Source organism: Lacerta agilis, chromosome 7, assembly GCF_009819535.1.
Source record: "Lacerta agilis isolate rLacAgi1 chromosome 7, rLacAgi1.pri, whole genome shotgun sequence".
Lineage (NCBI taxonomy): Eukaryota > Metazoa > Chordata > Lepidosauria > Squamata > Lacertidae > Lacerta > Lacerta agilis.
This window is the reverse complement of record NC_046318.1, coordinates 58,896,170-58,916,132: the sequence shown is the minus strand read 5'-3', so window position 1 is coordinate 58,916,132 and position 19,963 is coordinate 58,896,170.

Here is a 19,963-nt window from a genome sequence, read left to right as displayed (position 1 = left end):
ATTATGTCAAAAGTCCTTTACAGTATTGAGCTTTCCTGCCTGTCTGTTTGGTGATTCAGACTTGCTAGAGGCAACTAGTCAAGTGTTTATAAGCATGTTCTAATTTAATTCACCATAGACATTCACGTTCTGCGATTCTGGTAGCTATTGTTGTTCTAAGTGATTTCTAATTGCAGTTATTTGTTTAAGCAGAACCAATTTGCTCACAGTGTAACTTGGGCAACCACATTTTTGGGAATTGATGGCTTTAAAATCTTTGGCAACAGGAAAGAGATGCAGGTGTGTTTAATGAAAATCTGGGACAGAAGTTGTTGTTGTTGTTGTTGTTTCAAATAATAATATTCCCTTTCCCTATTCTGAATAGTTCATTTTGTCATCACACTCCTAAACCTACATTGCTTGCAAGCATTGTGCTTTCTAAATTGGGCACAGCGCTGCTTATTAAACAGTAAACAGAATAAATGCAAAAGGAGTTTCTGAATAGAAAGCTGGTCTTTGTGTTGCCCACCAATTTAAATCTACACAAATCTCTCTCTCTCTCTCTCTCTCTCTCTCTCTCTCTCTCTCTCTCTTTCTCTCTCTCTGCTAAAATGTATTTCATTGACTGATGCTGGAAATAAATGTGATATTTTCAGTGTTACATTTGAGTGCTCTAATCTCTACTAAATCATTTTTCCCAGGTGTCACCTCCAAGACAATGATTAATGACATACTAATAAAGCTCACTTTGGCAGTCTGAAACTAAAATGTCATTTCTATTGGGCATGAATAATTTCCAGCTAAATAGAACCTTGCAACGTTCTTGTTCAAGGACTTTATTTTAAAAAGTGGTTTAATACAAGTGAAGGGTTTTTTTGTTTTTTGTTTTTGTTTTTTAAAAAAAGTGGATGTGAATTATCTACATGATGAAGTGATGTTTTTCTTGGCTGATTTCTCTAAAGCTTTCTGCTCTGCTCTCTTGGGTAACATGGTTACTGTTATCAATCACCACTTGTAATCAGATTTACAAACTCATCCTGCAGTAGTGTTAGCTAACAGAAAGCACATTTAAAGTTAAGTGTTTTTAAAAACAGAAGTATGAAAATAAATCCACACTTAAATATCAGTTTAATAATAATACCTATTGTGATAATAATATGAATGGTAATTGTTCCTAACAGCTGGTTTATTATTGACAGTATATCAGTATGTATTTATTTTAACAATTTGTATGCCATTTAACACCGTAATTTCTAAGCAGTCTGCATACAAACAAAATGCATACAAAGTAAACCCCTGGCCAATAATGGGGGGGGGGTAGAGAGACAGAGCAATGTATTAATAATAACTGGAAGAAAGAGCCAAAGCAATTAAACATAGGAATGGTGAAATAAATGTGGCCGGCAGTGCAATTATATATAGATGACTTTTCAGAAGTTCCACTGGGGTTCAGTAAGGCCCACTGCTAGGTTGGTGGGTAGATGATTTCATCCTTAATGCCTTTTTCTTTTTAGGTAAGTGGTGGGGTGGGAGGTGAAGAATCTGCTGAACAAGTAAGAGAAAAAAAGTGCAAAGTTGCAAACTGGAGAAAGCAGAACACAGCAGAAGTTTGAGGAGCTGGGCTGAGGAATGCAGCATGAAGAAACATGCAGGTCCCCATTTGCACTGTACATTTTAACAGCCATTACACCATTTTAAATAGTCATTCTCAGATGGGTTTAATAAATCCCCCTTCCCAGGGAATCCTGAGAATTGTAGCTCTATGGGGAGAATAGGGTTCTCCTAAAAAGTCTCAGTACCCTAGGCAAATTACAGTTTCCAGGATTCTTTGGGGGAAGCCATGACTGTTTAAAGTGGTATCAGACAGATAGGAACATGGTTTCTCAATGAGCATCTAATAACAGACCATCAAGTATTCCAGTTCTTGTCTATTATGACTCACTTAAAGTTTTCACTATTATGAGTCACTTTCAGCATGTTTTTACTGCCTTTCCTATAAGGTTGCCATAAGTCTGAAAAATCCCAGACATACCTGGAAAAAATAGTGTCCAGGGGGAATTTCGGGAAATTGGCAGAATGTCCTGGGTTTCATCCTCCCTCCCCCCCTCCCACCAAAAAAACAACTTGTGTCCTGAATTTTACTTCTAGAAATACCGTATATCAACCCTAACTGCATTTAGAGATATAGGAGGCAACATGCAGACCACAAATGATGCCTACATTTCTGAGTACATTTCCAAGATGCTGGTGCTTAGCTTTAAAATACAGCACAGCTTGGGACCTGGGTACCTGGTTGATTGTCTAGCCTTATGTGAGCCTACCCCTGAATGAAAAAAAAAATCTTTGGGGGTCCTCCTTCACATGCCCCAACCATCACAGGTGTATATAATTTCTCATTTTATACTTAATTGTATTTCTGTGGAGCTAATTCAAAAGTTCTTACCCATGTTCAGATTCATTTTTGCCAAAAAAAACCTGACCTACATTCTGGATTCATCTGAAGGAAACTATAACCAGGAAAGCATTGGAGTAAAAAACAAAAACAAACCTCAGTTTGTTTTTGTTTTTTAAAATTGTATACAGACCTATACCTATAGATCTCAGGACAGTTCACAACATAAAATTACAAGATAAAAAACCACAAAATACACGATAAAAAAAGAACAGAAACAAACCAATAACCCACCCTCTTCCACAACACTCTAACACACAGTTATAGTGATGTTTGTGAAGAGTGGCAAATCCTGGTGCATTAGGAGGGATCTTATACTAAAGGATGCAGCAAAAAGATTCAGACAATAATTATTTTATTTGCTTTTTCTTAATAAGGAGCTACTATTCAGCAAACAGTTCTTCATCCCCCAAAGGTGGTTTGTGCATCGTTTTCTGAATACTAATTGAACAAGGTGAACATTTGATGTAGCACTTCTTGCATACCTTAAGCTGCTGAGAAAAGAAAAAGACTGTGTTGGGGCATATAGAAATTCTAAAGATTTCTATTCCAACATGTGTGACCTTTCCACCAGAATCCTGTAATCATAAGACTCATTTACATAATTATTATTTTTTGGTATTTGTCTTAATATGCTGTGAAGATTAAATGCCTCTGACCTTTAAGCATACCCCATTATCACCTCTCTCTATCTTAGAATCATAGAATCATAGAGTTGGAAGAGACCACAAGGGCCATCCAGTCCAACCCCCTGCCAAGCAGGAAACACCATCAAAGCATTCCTGACAGATGGCTGTCAAGCCTCCGCTTAAAGACCTCCAAAGAAGGAGACTCCACCACACTCCTTGGTAGCAAATTCCACTGCCGAACAGCTCTCACTGTCAGGAAGTTCTTCCTAATGTTTAGGTGGAATCTTCTTTCTTGTAGTTTGAATCCATTGCTCTGTGTCTGCTTCTCTGGAGCAGCAGAAAACAACCTTTCACCCTCCTCTATATGACATCCTTTTATATATTTGAACATGGCTATCATATCACCCCTTAACCTTCTCTTCTCCAGGCTAAACATACCCTAAGCCCTTCCTCTTCTCCAGGCTAAACATACCCTAAGCCCTTCCTCATAAGGCATTGTTTCCAGGCCTTTGACCATTTTGGTTGCCCTCTTCTGGACACGTTCCAGCTTGTCAGTATCCTTCTTGAACTGTGGTGCCCAGAACTGGACACAGTATTCCAGGTGAGGTCTGACCAGAGCAGAATATAGTGGTACTATTACCTCCCTTGATCTAGACACTATACTCCTATTGATGCAGCCCAGAATTGCATTGGCTTTTTTAGCTGCTGCATCACACTGTTGACTCATGCCAAGTTTGTGGTCTACCAAGACTCCTAGATCCTTTTCACATGTACTGCTCTCAAGCCAGGTGTCCCCCATCCTGTATTTGTGCCTTTCATTTATTTTTTTTTATTTTTTTTTGCCCAAGTGTAGTACTTTACATTTCTCCTTGTTAAAATTCATCTCGTTTGCTTTGGCCAAGTTGTCTAATCTTTTAAGGTCATTTTGAAGTGTGATCCTGTCCTCTGGGGTATTAGCCACCCCTCCCAATTTGGTGTCATCTGCAAACTTGATCAGGATGCCCTCAAGCCCATCATCCAAGTCATTGATGAAGATGTTGAACAAGACTGGGCCCAAGACAGAACCCTGTGGCACCCCACTAGTCACTTCTCTGCAGGATGAAGAGGAGCCATTGATGAGCACCCTTTGGGTTCGTCAGTCAGCCAGTTACAAATCCACTGAATAGTAGCATTGTCTAGCCCACATTTTACCTTTACAAGAATATCATGGGGCACCTTGTCAAAGGCCTTGCTGAAATCAAGATAGGCTATATCCACAGCATTCCCTTCATCTACCAGGCTTGTAATTCTGTCAAAAAATGAGATCACGTTAGTCTGACATGACTTATTTTTCAGCAACCCATGCTGACTTTTAGTTATCACAGCGTTCCTTTCTAGGTGCTCACAGACAGTTTGCTGTACATGCTTCACAGATGCCTCCCTTTTCACTTAGTTAGATCACTTAATTTGTGCAATGCGTTATCTTGCTTGGAATCCACCGCTGATTTAAATAATGGAAGGTTCCTGACCTGGCAGTTAGATAAACAATGGCATTATTTGACGTTCCCTACCCTTGTGTTAAATAAACTCCTGGAAAGTGAGCATCTGCAGCAGAGAATCTAGTACATCTGTAGATGTATATGTCTTTGAATCCTGGAAAAGCAGGGTTCTAAAATGCATGGGGAGCCCACATGGAAACAAAAGGTTCCCCACCATGGGCAGTTGCCTTCCACTAGTTGGAAGGTGATAGGAGTGGCAACAGAGGCAAAGCCAGCACATTTGTCCATGCTATGCGGACACCACCACCCTGTGTGTATTTAACACTTCAAGTATCCTACCTTCCTGGGACTAATATCAGTAATGGAATGTGTTGTGGTATGGTGTTACTCACCTTGCTTCCCAACACTGGGTTTTCTGCTGGTTACTGAGAAAATGGGGGGTGAGGTGTTGGGGTGGTTAGTGCAGTGCAATGGCAAATCTAATCTTCCTCTCCTGTCACAGCATACCTCCCCATTCTGTTTCATCATTAGAAATCCAAAACAGGATGTCATCTGAGTTTTTCTTAACAGGCAGCTTTATGGAACTTTAAAACCAGTTCAGGTGACTTCTTCTTCTTCTTCTTCTTCTTCTTCTTCTTCTTCTTCTTCTTCTTCTTCTTCTTCAAACTGCATCTTATTTCACCATATGTTTCAGGTTAATTATTTTCCACTTGAATCTAATAGAATTAGTGGAAATGGCAAAGGAAGCAGCCAGTTAAATGACCTGCTCATGTTCACCGGTCAGATGCGAAATTAATCTTCCTCCTTGAAAGTAATGTGATTTGTTTTTCTTTAAGAAGGTGTAAGTCTACTCTTGAAACAGCCCACAGTCCTGACCTAATAATTATTCGCTGGATGCAGGAAAATACCAAGACATAAAAGTTGAATTTTATCATGAGAGGACCAGATAGCAATGCCTGAAGGTTCCCTGGGCCTGATGGTCCCCACCTCTGTCATATGGCAAAGTCCCCAAAGGAATTCTGGTAACATTTTTAAATGGCCTGCCAAGGTCTGGTTCAAGCAACGAAAGCAGAGAGAAATGGGGGGGGGCGGGTCAAGCCTTTGCTGTTTCATATAAATGTTTATATATAAACACACACAGAGCACTGCAACTTGGCTCCCTCTCTAGCATCGGACAGCAAAGAGAGAAAGAACATAGGACAATAGTCCCACTTCACAGAGCACAGTAACACAAACATCCTGTCTCCGTCACTTCCCATTCTGTGGAATCAAAACACACACAGTCATGTGGTAGACAACAATCCCATGACTGCAGACATGGGGAATGAATCTCCAACAGGACAGTTGCAAGGCCAGGGCTGTGTGGATCACTAGTTAGTGTGTAGCCTGCAGAGCCCCAACTGCACTGCCATCCTGCTTTGCCCCCACACCATCCTGGTAACCAGAAGTGTGAGAGTGAGACAAAATAGACAAGAACTGGGATACTTGATGGGAAAGTGCCTTTTCTTTGAGTAACCACAGGTATACAATAATGTGGGTGAGAAGAAAATGCACACATGGTTATAAAAAACATTGGCATGAAGGTTGGTGTGCACATTCAGAATACAAGTCTCAGCTCAGACCTTACACAAACAGTTTTTAAGTGCTGAGGAAAGATGTAAAATGCATAGATTGTGACATCTGCCTTGGAAACTGAGATGTTTCTTCAGAACTTGGCATGTATGATTATACCAAACTGATTATTATGCTCAGAGTCCCACTGCCCAGTAAATTGTATGCCCGTAACCTTGGCTTGTCATTTCAGCTATTTACAGCTTTATTTCCAAAGCATCCATGCATCTGGCCATACCTCTTTCTAAATAATATTACAGTTTCATTAGGAATCATTATATCAAGTGTTGGGTTAATCATCCAGTCTGCACTTTGACATGGCACAGAATTGCATTAAATGCAGGGGTCATGAACCTCTACAGGGAAGCACAAATGCCAAATATTTCCACAAGCAGTGTTAGATATTTCAATGTCCTTTGACACACACAACTGTAAAATCCATTTTATGTAATCATTTCTCTTTCAGGTTAGGGTTGAAAGAAGGTTAAGGATGCATTGTAAGTTATACTATCATTTCATGTGGCACTGGGCACCTTTTGGTACATAACTGGGGGGTAATTTTACTAAACACATCCGAGTTCAAGCAGCAACATATCGATGATGGAGCCTGGCATTTTTTTGCCCCAAGATACAGCATTTTATACATGCTTACATTGATTTGCATTTGCCATTTTACTACCTTTAAGAGCTTATCAAAAGCATTTTGAAAGTTTTAAGTACATAATGTCAACTCTAGAACATACGATGCTGCCTTAGACTTAAGCTGCATTCAGACAGCATTTTATTCTGTTTCCAAACCTGAATAATTTCCACATTTTATAGGATCTTCCACACAACATAAAATACGCTTTTGGAAAGCTAGCAGAATCTAGTGGATGTTTAGTGCTCAAATCTGGGTTCCTTGCTTTCTTAAAAACAAAATACCTTTGCAACCCCATTAATCTGGAAAAATCACAGGAGTTTTGTATTGTAATGTCATGTGACAAAGTTTTGGGTGGTATTCTGGCATACCTTTCTTCCCCACCATTTAAAATTTAATGCAACATGGTGGTGTGTTGATCAAAAAGCCAGAGTTCCAAAATGCAACAAGTAAAAGGAATATTAGAATCTGGGATAGAAGTGCCAACATTACTATGAAAAAAAAATGAACACAAGAGTTCCTACTTCTGAATGCATTCTGAGCCAGAGGATTGGCCCATCTAGCTCAGTAGCATCTAAGTTGACTGGCAATGGCAATCCAGGATTTCATACCAACCTCTTTCTCAGCCTTACTTGGAGATGCCAGGGATTTAACCTGGGGCATTCTGCATGCAAAGCAGGTGTGCTAAAGCCCCTTCCGCCCATAGAAATGAGGGGGGGTTGCAGGCATCACGGGCCCTTCACGTGCACAGGGGATGGCTCCATCCCCTGACACCATTGGCTGAGCCCTGGGTGCGGTGCCTGGCTGGCTGACCAACCGGTGCGGCTGACAGGTGTGGCTGGTTGCATTTAAACAAGCGCGTGGCCAGGGCTCAGCCTCTTGCTTCCTGCTCCCAGCTGACACATTTTCCCTGCCCACCCTCCCTTTAGGCAAGTGTTTCTTCCTGACCTTGCTATGGACCACGGCTGGGCGCCGTTGAGGGGCCTGGTAGGAATTTTCCCACTTGGCAAATTGGCTTTGGCCTAGTGGTTTTCGCCTACCTCGTAGCAATTCGTCACAACTTTGGTCTTGGCAGTTAGGCATGGATTATCTCGGGAAGGCTGAAGGTGGGGGGGGGGAGGTTGGGCCATCACCTCCCCCAAATGCTGAAGGGTACTTCGTTAAATGAATCCGGGGGGCATGTCCCTGTCCAAAGCCGTGGTAGGTGAGGGCCAAAGGCACACCCCATATTGGTGACCAGAGGGTGAGTCCCTAGCTGATGTGCAGCAGCAGGGCTCTCCCATCGGTTGTTAACCCTTCCCAGACTGCCAGCACAACGTACTGGAGTCGGATATAGTCGGTTAGTTCCAATGCCTAAGCCAATACCGCTCAACATCCGTAATGAATAAAGTTGTGGCCTTTTCATGCCTATTAACCTTATTTGTTGAGTCCTGTGTCTTTATTTCACCATGGGAGGGGTCGGGATATTAACATGCAAAACCCTATCCCTCGATCCATAAGCTCTCAAAGAACTCTAAACGGTTACTGAGGCAGGACATACGCTTGCAGAAGCCATGCTGGTTCAGGTTCAGAAAGGCTTGTTGTTCTATATGATTGTCTAGTTATAGTAATGCTTGTGACCAATTCTCCTAGACCATGTATTAAGCTAAATGGCCTGCAATTCCTCTAAATTCCTGATTTATAAGGGGTGTTACATTGGCCACTTTCCAAGACTCAGATATGTAGAGTAATCTTAGAGACAAGTTACATATTAGAAGATCAGCAATTTCACATTTGAGTTCAGAACTGTTGGGTGGATGCCACCTAGATCTGGGGATGTGTCGGTTTTAAATTTTCTGTAAGACCTAGAACTTCATCTTTTGTCACTCTTCTTTGCCTCAGCTCCTCAAAGTCTCATCCAGAGAAAGTTAGTTCAGGCACACCATCTCCCCCTCATGTTTCGCTCTGAAGATGGATGCAAAGTTTCTCCAACGATTCCATCAAAAATAATTTAATTGATAATTTTTTAATTGTTTCTACCTAAACCTTGATACTTCCATGGTCATGCCACGCAAAGTTCTTGATAGGGGCACTTCCCCACTTGTCTTTAAACTTTGTCAATCCATCCTAAGATATATGTATATATATTAAAATAGTTTCTCAATCAATTAGGGCTGCAGCCATAAACAGTCTGACTTCCTACTAAAGTTGCACCTTGGAAGTCAAATGGAATCCATTCCAGAAGTCCATTTGACTTCCAAAACATTTGAAAACCAAATCACAATTTATGACTGGCTGCAGGAAGGTCCTGCAGCCAATCAGAAGCCGTTGAAGCCCTGTCGGACGTTTGGGTTCCAAACAAATAATCACTTGAGGGTTTGCAGTGTTCAGGAGCCAAAATGTCCAAGTTCCAGGGCGTTTGGGATCCAAGGTACAACTGTACTGGAATTAATTGTATTCACTTTCAAGTTAAGATTATTATGATTTGATGCATGTGTGCAATGGAAATCTGGAACTCCAGCCTGTAGAAAAATGGCTGGGAAAAGAACTTTGAGGGGAAGAAAATTAAAATGTTGAAGGCTTATGCATTCCGGCACCAGCGCTTCTCTGCTACAAACTGCCCCTTCAGATTTTGCTTTCAGGCGAAGCAGCAGCAGCAGCAGCAGCAGCAGCAGCAGCAGCAGCTAGAGTATAGAAATGTAACTTGACCATGTGATGTGTTTGTTTCAGCCAAGTCATTTCAATGTCATACCAGGGAAGGTTCCATACATTTGCTAACATGCACGGCTTCCTATCCGTCAGCAAGACTGACAGGTGGGGGCCTGTATTGTGTATTTCAAGCTGAAAGACAAATATGACTCCTTCATAGCAATACTATTGTAATTCTAACCACAGTCATCACTAGTCAGCTGTAACATATAGATATTAAAGCAAATGGTGCCTGTAATCAAGCTCTCAGATTGGAGAAACACTGTTAGTTGTAGCAGCCATCTGAGCTCAAAAACGAAAACAAAATAAGCTCCTGAAATACTGCTCCTGTCAATGCTACCATATGTTTAAAAGAAGATATTAGAAGGAGCCATGCTCAGTAATCTTAAAAAGGAGAGAAAGCATCTAATGAAATCAAGGAAGCAGATGGTACAAACAAGTAAAAAAAAGTCTCATTATGAAGTGTGATCAGCACTGTTCCACTGTCCTATAACCAAGTCTAAACCCTACCAAAGTAATACACATAGCCTTTGGTGATTCAAAAATCAACAATTTTGAGAGAAAATGAAAGTGGTAGGAAATTATGGGTATTGGCAAAGGATATATTAAATTATATTTAATCCTCTACAGACCCACATGTTTGGGTTAGTAAACAAATGAAAAACAGCTGGTGCCCATTTTCAAAAACTCTGGATTTACACATGAAGAGCCCCAGTAGCAAAGTTTAAAGCCCATTGTTGGGCAGGTTTAGTGAAGCATAGGAATAGACTTTTAAAGCTTACTTTAATGTGTTCCAGCTACTTGAGGCAGTTAACCCACTTTACTCCTCCTTGCAGAGAAACACACCACACACTGAAGTAAGTTTAAAATACACTTTACTTACAGTCGTGCATTGTCCTTTGCAGCGGAGACAAAATGCAGGTAAATGTTCTTAGTTGAAAAAATACAGCAATATGTCTGAGGCAGAGAGGTCAACTGAGGCATGTCTGCCTCTGTCAAGTGCAGCAAGAGAGAAAGAGAAAGCAACAAGAATCAAGTCTTACTTCCCCCCCTCTCAGGAGAAAAGAGGATATAACATCACTGGGCATCACTAGCAAATTAGAACTCTGTGATCCTCAACCGCTTCATATACTAACTAGCATTGTTAGGTTTGACTGCAAATCTCCTGCAGGAAATTTGTCAACAATTGGCAGAAACTTCTTAGAATAACTAACTTTAGTTGAACTGGGAACATAACAATAAGAATAGTCAGTGCTTTTTTCTAAAAATAAATAAAAAATGTTTAGGGGTACTCTCATTTTCCTACTCATATTGAAATACTGCCTCTCAATGAGGCCAAACTTAGATTCACAAAATGTTTAGGGGTATACGTCCCCCTGTGTCCCCCCAGAAAAAAAAGCACTGAGAACAGCTAATTGCACAACAGAATAACCTGCAGTGGTTCTATAAAATGATTGAAAAGGACACAATTACCCAGCTTCTGTTCTCCAAGTCTCCCACTACACTCCCAAGAAAGATACCTGAAACTGCACCTCAGTGAAATATTTAAGTAAAAATATACCTGTAGAATTTGGAAAGTATATACAAGTCCCATCTTTAATTGCCCACATAAGAGTTTCCAGTGTTAATTAAAATGTTCTATGTCTTTCTCCCCTGCCCCAAAAGGGAACTCATATATATGTGACTGGACTCAGTTTATTACATGTTTTGATTGCTGACACACATTCTTAGAAGGAAGCAAATCAATAGGGCTTATTTTGTCCATAAATGTGCTTTGGCTGGAGATGAGAGAGAGAGAGACTTCAAAAACAGAGCTAGCTGTGAGAGGCAGTGTCTTAAATGCTCTGCAGCCATAGACTCAATTTTACATGCTCAGATTGCCCATGTGAACCATCATAGTCCTTGTTTCTTGTAGCTCATTCCCCATTTTGTCCCTGTTTACTTCTGAGGATGCCTGGTTATCTTTTTGTTACAATAAATTGCTAGAGTTGTACTTTCTCAGAGCTGAATTTCATTCCAGGATATTTAAAAGAACCCAGTTGTGTGTAAACAGAAATACAACCAACCAACCAATTGTGGGTCTCTTAGCTGCATTTTGCACATATGTGTGTGAATGAAATCTAAAACACCATGCATAGCCATAGCTGCCAGGAAACATTATTGAAAGGTGTGTGTAGTAACTTGTTTATATGGTTGTCACCTATTGGCCAAAGGGCAAATGTGTAATGTTGAGAAATTGAGTATGATTGAGGCCTGGGCTCAAGGGAGTGGTTCAAAGATGGATGTCAGACTAAAAGAAAAAAAGAAAAGTATAACAGAAACCAATAAATAAAACCATTCATCTTGCTGGAGCAGCCTACACATATTATAGGATAGGAATGGTGTGAGCCTTCAGATGCTGCTGGACCACAATTCACATAATCCTTAATCACTGAGCAAGCTGGCTAGGGCTGATAGAAGCTGAAATCCAACAATACTTGGAGGACTACAGCTTCCCAACTGCTGAGTTTAATATTCCCATGAAAAACAGTTTCCTCCAAACACATCAGGAACCTTAGGCATCATGCAGTTGTCTTTATTTGCTTGTTTGTTACAAGCATGTACCTACATGGTATACATTTTAATTCTCAAGGTATAAATGTTACTAGCTGTGACTTGCACTGCAAAATATTCTAGGACAATAGCCTGTCATCCACATGTACTGCAACTTTGGATTCCAAATGTTAAAATGGAGTAGAAAATATTTTTAAAACAACAACAAAAACCCTATATTACGGAAGCAAATGTGAGGGCAAAGTCTACAATATTCTCAGTGGCAGTTGTACAGACCTGTGCACTCCAAAAGAATAAGAAATTATTTTTTAAAAAAAAACTATAGATGATGGTGATGGTGATGATGATGGTGATGATAATTTACACCATTGAACTAAGTGCCACAAAAATGAAGACCTCCTCTGCCAAGCTGATCAGACAGATGTGTGTGTGTGTGTTTTTTTTAGAAAGACACTTAATGGATTTCAGTACAGACACTCACAAAATTACAACACAATATTGAATGTCCAGAACTAAGAATTTTCAGTCCAAATTGTGCATTTTACTAATGTGTCTGGCATGATTTTCAGTTATTATGCCCTCTAAAAATGCAGGCACGGGGTTGGGATAATACAGTAGGTGAACAAGAGATTAGAGTTTACCCAGCAATCATAAGGAAAAAAAATCCAATTTACTTCGGCTTCATATTTTGGGGACCTCTTGTATTCATAGTATAAAATCATTTTGATACACTCAACACTTAATTTGAGTCAAGTAGAATCAAGATACCGGAGTTGAATAAACTAAATGATTTTTAATAATAATAATAATAATAATAATAATAATAATAATGTTATACTCTTCTGTTAATACTGCTATTTTGTACTCTTCTATAAATGCATTCTCAAATGGCTCTGGAATTGTTTTAAATCTTCCCAACATGCAAAGGAGAATGCTTAAGTTTTGAACTACAAAACTGCAGAAATGAAAATCCACGTGTGCTCATTGAAACCAGCTTTGTTTGAACAAGGAATCTCATTTCATGCCCCCAGAACTCATTATAAAAAACACAACTCCCATTCCACTCCAGATTTATTTGTATTGAATCTTCTGCAGAAATATGGACTGACCCATAGGAGTACAATTGTCAGGGTAACAATGAAGGCATTCTCAACCATGCTATAGATCCTGTAGAGAGGTGCAGCTGTACTAGCACTTCAACCAATATGGGCTAGAAGAAAAGTGCCTTTGTAATTAGTATCCATGCACTCTATGAAGGTCTCATTTTACTATGTTTAGCAAGCTTCTTTTCTGGACTATGGCTATGTGGCTTCATGTATTTCATAGCAAGCATGCTGTGCCACAGCTTCACCTTGTGTATTCACCCATGCAAAGCCTTTTTGGACTATGGCCTTTAATGCTTACCTATTCAGAGTAATTCTCATGTAAGAGAATCTCTGTAGCCATATCCATTGGGAGTGTGGTTACATCCATGCATCTCTGCACATCCCTGAAGTACTGTATGTTCTGGCGTATAAGACTACTTTTTAATCCAGGAAAATCTTCTCAAAAGTTGGGGGTCGTCTTATATGCCAGGTGGAGAATCTGCGGTTGAGTATATCTCAAACTCTATATTTTAACTGGAAAAGTTGGGGTCGTCTTATACGCCAGAAAATACGGTAATAAGGAGTTGCCACTTAATCTCTGCTATTCTGCACCTTTTCCAAGGAGATCAGAGAGATGTGCTGCTCACTACTGTAAAATGTATATGTAATTCACTAGAGTCATATCCAAATTATAGCTTAAAAACACATTGAACACACATTTGAAGCATACAGCTTTCCCCAATGAATGATGGGAACTGTAGTTTATCCTTCACAGAGCTACAATTCTCAGCACCCTTAACAAGCTACAGTTCCCAGGATTCTTTGAGGGTACGATGTGGGTGTGACCTAGGTCCTTTGTCACTTTCAACACAATGCTGTGCATATCCACTCAGAAGTAAGTTCCACTAAGTTCAATGGGGCTTACCTCCAGGTAAACAGGTATAAGATTGCAAAAAGCACCATTGCATTCAGTGGGATTTACTTCTGAGTAAACATGTGTAGGATTGCACTGATAGGCATGAAATATTTATCCAGTTATTTAAATATACCTACATTTGGTTGCTTGTGTGTGTGTGTGTGTGTGTGTGTGTGTGTGTGTGTATAGTATGTCATAACAAGTTCAGAGTTATTCAAGATTGGTAGTATATCGATACTATGTGGGGGTGGGGTGGGGGTTTCAAAAGAACAAAATATTTGTGAAGAAAGTTGTATTCAGTAGTTAGGCAATTTGTGTCAAACATAAAGGTAAAGGGTAAAGGGACCCCTGACCATTAGGTCCAGTCATGGACGACTCTGGGGTTGTGGCGCTCATCTTGCTTTACTGGCCGAAGGAGCTGGCGTACAGCTTCCGGGTCATGTGGCCAGCATGACTAGGCCACTTCTGGCAAACCAGAGCAGTGCATGGAAACGCCGTTTACCTTCCCACTGGAGTGGTACCAATTTATCTACTTGCACTTTGACATGCTTTCAAACTGCTAGGTTGGCAGGAACAGGGACCGAACAACCTAGCAGCAAACTCTGTCATGGGGATTTGAACTGCCAACCTTCTGATCGGCAAGCCCTAGGCTCAGTGGTTTAGACCACAGCGCCACCCGTGTCCTGACAATATTGAAACAGATAAAAAATATGTATATTTAGACAGTATAGCTAAGTTGGTGAATAAGATGGAAATAACATAGTTGTGAGCAAACAGCAAGTAGCCATAACAGAATAAAAAGATGCATATTGTAATCCCCAGGATTTAGAATGTAAATTCATTATCTCATTTTCTGCATAAATATGTATTTTACATTGTAACATATTTTTCATCTGTGTGATAATGCAATGTAACTCTTCTGAACACCCAGGTAAACTCTGGCTGTGGCTGAATATTAAATCTGATTTGGAACTAAGTCCATCAGGTTAACACATTGCTTATACTAAGAATATACATAATATAAACATACATATAATTTAAATTGCAATTTCATGCAAAATGAGTTATTTTGCATAAATATCTGTCCCTTGTAAGCCTTGCAGGAAAAATGATAAAGAAGCCTTGACCGTAACACACTGTGGTCAGCAGCTGGCAAATGAATAACTGAATAACAATGTGTATGTGTGTGTGTTTTTTTTTAAAAAAAGTCATGAATATAAATCTATATAACAGTATCACTTCTCATGTTTATCTAGAGTAAAAATTAATATATGTAAAGTATTGCTATATTTACTCTGGCTACAAATGCACACTGAATGCACTATCCCCCGCAATCTTAAATGAATAGAGCTTATAAAAAAATCATTGTGCTTTCATATTACTTCCTAGTAATCCAGGAAAACGCATTCATATGTACGAAACAGAGGAATTGACAGAATCTCTGCCCATTGGGAAAAGTAATAGTCTAAGAGTTTGTGAAAGGTTTGCCTACCAAATAAAATACATATTATTCAACTAGTGCTGTGCCAAAAATTTATCCTGAATTTTCCTCTGATCCATTCTTCATCAATTAATGAGAAAATAAATTGAGTTCAAACATTATCAAAAGAGAGAGAAAAGTCTGATGTAGGTGGTTTAGCTGCATTTACCTAATTTGAGGAGCCGAATGAGGCCTTTTCAGATCTGGGGAAATGTTTAATGGATTGAAACAAGAATGCTCAATGCCACACCCACAAAAATTCTAGAGCAATTCTAAAGTATCTTAAGAATAAGGCAGAAAAATAGAAAGGTCTTTTGCAGAGGAAGAAAACTTTAAGAAAACAGAGGGCAGTATCAGTGATGTAAGGAGGAGGTAGCAGACTCACCCCAGCTTGCATATTCTGCTTATCTGTGTAACACGTGAATAGGGCTTATTAATTCAGTTTAACAGATTCCAGACTTATTAAAGTATGCTTCAGGACAGTACATCTCTAATTTATAAGTAAACACTTTCTTGCATGTAAAACATACTTAGAACCAAGGCCGATGCTGTATTATAATTAAATATAATTTTTATTCTGAGTATTTGCGTCAGTGGTGGGTAACGGATGGGAAAAAGAAATTCTCAGATATAGGACAAGAATTGCTGAAAGAAAAATGGACATTACGTTTGTATGCTACAACAGCGGCAAGAATTTTAATAGCACAAAACTGGAAGACGGAGAAATACCATCAAAAGAACAATGGCAAGAAAAGTTGATGAACTATGCACAGTTAGAAAAGTTAACGGACAAACTGCGTGAAAAGGACAATAGTGATTTTGAAAAGGAATGGGAACCCTTCACAATATATTTGCAGAAACAAAAACAAACAAAAACAAAAACAATACACGGACTCGTTGGCAGGATTTAAATAAACATTTGCAATTTTATTTATAGAGAACAAGAAGTATAACAATATGATAACAGAGTATTATATACAGACAGCAGAATGTAACATTTGATGTAATAAAGCAGAAATGGAAGGAGGGAATGAGGGAAGTCAACAGGGAGGGGGGAATTGGAAAATGAATGTTTTGTAAAGATATTGGATATTTGTTACGAGAAAAGAAAATCAATATTTTTAAAGGAAATTATCAGTTAAATTATTGGACAATTAGATTAATATAATTGATTGTCTAACCGCCTGGTTAATTATCTGTATAAACATATTGGACTTTTAGAGAACATATAAATAGATGTCTGTGGTGGCCAGTGAGGTGGTGCATGTGGGGTATCAGTTGACTATCATGCTGAGGAACAACGAAGGATCAAGAGTGCCATTTTTTTGCAGCATACCCACTTTGTCTGTTAAACAGTAGCAGAACATGGAATTCCGTGGAGCTGTGGAACTACTATTTCCTACACTGGTGTCACTGCTACTCACTGGCCAGAAAGACGGGTATGAAGACAAGGTCTGGACCACAGAGATGTAGTGGTGCCATCAGTAATCCAGTGCACCCTCACAGGGGTGTAGCAAGGGGGGGCGAGGGGGCCGGCTGTCCCGGGTTCCATAATGGAGGGGGTGACAAATTATCAAGAAACATTTTTTTTTAAATGCCTGCCCCGAAGGTCTTATCTTACTATACTAGGGATTATATAGCTATATATGAAATTTCATGCATATCGGTTAGTATCTTGACCCTCCTCCACCAAAATAGCTGTTCACTTGGCTGTTTTCCTATGTCATGAAGGCTGAAATTTCAGTTCAGAGAACACTTACTGTTCCCAACCCTAACCCTGTGGAAAGCCATCTAATTAAACTTTAATTTGATTTTGAGATGTTTTTAGGAGGTAATTTAATTATTGTTTGATTTTATACCAATGTTATGTATCTGATGTTAGCCACCCTGAGCCCGACTTTGGCCGGGGATGGTGGGATATAAATAAAAGGTTTTTTTATTATTACTTGTTATTCTTCCTTTATAAGAAAATATGAAATAACGCAAAACCATTTTTGTGGGGGGGATCAATGGGGGGGTTGGCAAGAAATTTTCCTCACCGGGTACCACCTGACCTTCCCATGCCTCACGGGGGGGGGTGACAAAAAATTTTTTGCCCCCAGGTACCAATTTACCTTGCTACGCCCCTGCACCCTCATGACCTTGACCTTGCCGACCTCCTTCCTAGCTCAGCCCCAACCAGGTAAGCAACAGCACTGTTGGTGTTGGGATGGCACTCCAAGGATGTCCACAGCCACATGTACCATTAAGGCCCTCAAAGCTGCAAGAGGATCTCGCTGCCAAGTAGTTGGGGGTTACCTTTAACTTTGATGGTGCTTTGTGGTGGGTATGGAACAGATTCTAGACACCAGCTTTCCCAAAACATTTGATAGGATGGTACTCAGAGCTGAGTAAACTGGCGGGAAGTTCCTTTCCTACTTGAAGCAACATACATGTCTGAATTCGAGTCTATGGCAGTTATCACAAGGCTGGTACCCAACTGATAAAACTTTTGGATGCCTCTGCACAGAAATATATTGCAAGAAACTGGAAAAATCAATGTCAGCAAGAGAGTATTTTTGCCTTAGGGCTGGCCTTCTCTGTATTCAGCTCATATGTATGCACAAAAAATCTTGCCTAAGCAAGAATGCTATTTTTAATTCTTGTAAAGACCTTCAGTGCCCTTATAAATAATCCAATTTTAAATAACCTAGTAGACTGTAACAAAGCAATGTAGTGATTCATAGCCCAAGAATGTTTATGGGAATATGTTTATCATGGCATTAAAGATTGTTATGAATGAAAAGATAAGATGCTTTAAAATGGTATACATTGGCGAGAACAAAATCAAAGGAGGAACTGCAGTCACAGAACTTGGAGAATCATGAATGTCGGTAAAACAAGAGTCCAGAGGTTTAAGGGTTTGCAGCAGAAATCCTGCATAGGTACTCAGAATTAAGTTGCATTGATTTCAGCGTGGCTTATGCCCAAGTATTGCAAATTTATTCTTCGGTTTGGTCCTGTTGCATTATAGAGGAATAACAGGGTCATTCTTACAGAAACAACATTGCTTATGTTTTTTCTGTATCACTGTTGGGCAAATTCCAGCCTAGTTAGACCCAGAAGGTCTCTCCATTTGGCCCGTGATTTCATTTTAGCCAAGCAACACCCTCCTGTCCAACACATGATGTCATATATGATTTCAGGTGTGTGGCAGGTATAGGTGGGGCTGGATGAAAGGGAATTTTCAGCTGATTGTCAGTGCTTGCAAACCCCTTTGTACACCACTTCATAAGTGCCAACAATCAGCTGATTGTTGGGTAGTGCTGTGCATTTTTCCTTTTGCCCCAAATGTGGGCAAAAATGCCATTGCGACATCTAGTGCTTGGCAAGCAGACAGGCCCACATTACCAGAGAAATTTGGGCAATGAGGTTGTGTGGTGTCCCCCACCCTTGATGGCCAAGAATCCAGAGAAGTCTCCACATGAGGTGGTAAATGTAGAAATACTTCTCCGACTCAGATGGGGCAAGTCTGGACGAAGTCATGTGCCATGATGCAGGGCCAAAAAATAACTTTGCAGCTCCACATTTCTTGTTTTCCATCTAATTCATGAAGAGGATCATCTGAATGGATCAACTTTGTGTGAATTTCCTCCATCCCTTACAAGGTAATGGTGTCTCCTCTGAAGGGATCAAAAATCCAGCTCTGCCTGCTTTCCTAGGCATATATGGCAGAGTTCTTAGGCCATTGATAACAGTAATAACTTAATGAAATGTTGGCTGAAGCGTTGCTCTTTTGCAACTGAAAAATCTTCAAATAACGTTGTGGTTGTTGTTATGTTTTTTTGTTTAAAAAAGAATATTCATTAAATGCTACAAATTGTTAAAAAACATAAAAAGTATTGTTATATTCTCTTAATATTCCAAACACACCCACCAGTCTTCTGAAGTTGAAATTAATTGTACACTACTCCAATGTGAATCTCATTTGAATTGCTAACTACATTATAATTGAACTCCATTCTAGCTGAATTGCTAATATGAACCAAATCTGTTTACTTGAAATATGAATATTCCAAAGATTTGCCGGTCAAGTAATGCTTGCAGCTTACTTTTATTAATAAATACCTGTACACAACCCTGGCACTTAAGCAGGCAATGGTTTCATTTTACCATTGTGTTAATTAGTTAAATGAATAATTTATCTCCATTGGGAATGAGGGATGAAACAAATGATGGGAGTAGTTTTGCATTGACATTACATGCCCTAATTTGAATCCATAAACAGAGGCCTGGCTAAGAGACTTCTTAGGTGGGAGCAATCATTGATTCACCTGGCAATTTAGGAAGTGTACAGGCATGCTTTGAATACTTAAAATGGTAGTTGGAGAAAGCTGCCTAATTATTTCAACAGCAACTTTCGCCATTGTATCTCTCCCATTCATTCATCCAGATTAGCACAATCAATTATTT